We start from the raw sequence: 2010 nt of genomic DNA on the forward strand, positions 1-2010 counted from the left end.
CCAAAGTGCAGCCTCAGCAGCAGCATTACAAGCAAGTTTGTTTCTGACCTTCTCCTGCCCTCCTGTCTCTTCTCCCTCATCTTCCCAAGGCCCCATAGAAACTAAAACTCCTTTCCCCCAAGGCAGGTCATAGAAACCAGAGCCCCTTTCCCCCAAAGCCAGCCTAAAAATATGACTCTACCTTTCTTACCGCATTCCTGTGTAGAAACTGGTCACAAAGAAATGATTGGACCTCCCTTGTTTGACTGGGGGCCTAAGACCTCTGCATTCCGGAGAAGGAAGAATCTAGTCAGACAAGCCTTGCTGGGTTCCACACTCAGGCTATGAGCATCGGATCCTGCCCTTTTTGTCCAATCCTATTTTTACACAGCTGTCCATACTTTGTGGAACCTGAGTACAAAAATGGACAATTTTCCCTCGATATTTGGGTCTTCATTTGAAGACCCTGGTGGCTACACTTTAATAAATGTGTGTGCCTTTTCTCCTTCCCCTATGTACTTCTTCATATTCACCTGTCTTTTGCGAGTTGATTTTTCAGTGCATCTCAGAGGGCCATGGGGAATTGGCCCCTTGGCACCTCCACTGGAAGCGGAGATGCCAGCACCACACAATGTGGATCTTACTAGCGGTAGGAGAGATGTTTAGGCAACAGCCTTGGTCAGTGCCCACTTCCAATTCCTTGCACATACTTTCAAGTGGATGGCTGCCCATTTGCAACTCCTCACACACACATGTTCTAGTGGTTGGCTGTCCCCATCAGCTGGGTCAGTACTCACAGTTCAACCTTGAGGATTTCTCTCTCCAAATGGTGATATGACAAACATTTCTCAAGAAACAACACAAAACCAAGACCAACCAAAAACAAATTACCTTTTTTTTTTTTTAAACAGTCTTTATTTTTCCATTTTGGCTTATTTTTATAGTTCATGTTCTGAGAAAAGAAATTTTAAAGGTTATTGTTCTTGATTATTTTTCTGATTCACAGGACTAGTGGTTTACTTATTTCTTTTTCTATTTTCTACTTTTCTCTCACCATGGTCCTAGTTCACTCAACAAATCAGCTAGGCTGGGGAAGCCTACATTTACCACACACACCTAGCCTCAGGTTACTACTCACATTTCCAATTTCATTTAGTGCATTTCCAAGTCGATTAAAAACCCATGAGGCTAGGTGCGGTGGCACACACCTGTATTCCCAGCACTTTGGGAGGCAGAAGTGAGAGAATTGCCTGAGCTCAGGGATTCGAGACTAGCTTGGGAAATTTGGCAAGACATCGTCTCTACAATAAATTTAAAAAAATAAAATAAAATTAACAGGGCATGGTGATGTGCCTGTGCTTCTAACTAATTGGAAGGCTGAGGCAGAAAGATCACCTGAGCCCAGAAGGTCGAGGCTGTGATGGCCATAAGTGTGTCACTACACTCCAGTCTGGGAGACAGAGTGAGACTGACTCAAAAGAAAAACCCCACATGAAACAAAAAGTAATACCTCATTAGATATGGCATAACAATCATTTTTCAAAATTTAAAAATTGCACAGTATTTTGAATTACATTTTTAAAAATCGTGTGTTTTCAAAATTTTAAAAAGATTGCTTCCCAAAGACTACTTCGTTTTTTTAAAAAAGAAATGTTAATAAGTACTGTGTCGGGCTGTGGGCGGTGGCTCGACCTGTAGTCCCAGCTACGCGGGAGGTCGAGGCGGAAGGATCGCTTGACCTCCAGGAGGAAGAAGCTGCGGTAAGCCGTGAACGTGCCACTGCACTCCAGTCTGGGCGACAGCGTGAGACACTGATCCCATCAATAAATCAAATCAATCCATCCATCCGTCAATACTTCTGAGTTGCTTCACCTCTGACTCAATGGAAGCCTCCACGCTTCCGGGTCCTCCCGCCCAAGGGACGGCAGACCCCCAAGGCCAGCTCCCCACGGGCCAGAAGGGGGGCCCACGCAGGCGGGTGCTGGCGGGAAGGGTCATGCAGGCTGTTTTCCCGCCCCCTTCAATCCCCCA

Source organism: Carlito syrichta, unplaced genomic scaffold, assembly GCF_000164805.1.
Source record: "Carlito syrichta isolate Samal-C Ts95f unplaced genomic scaffold, Tarsius_syrichta-2.0.1 Scaffold305332, whole genome shotgun sequence".
NCBI lineage: Eukaryota > Metazoa > Chordata > Mammalia > Primates > Tarsiidae > Carlito > Carlito syrichta.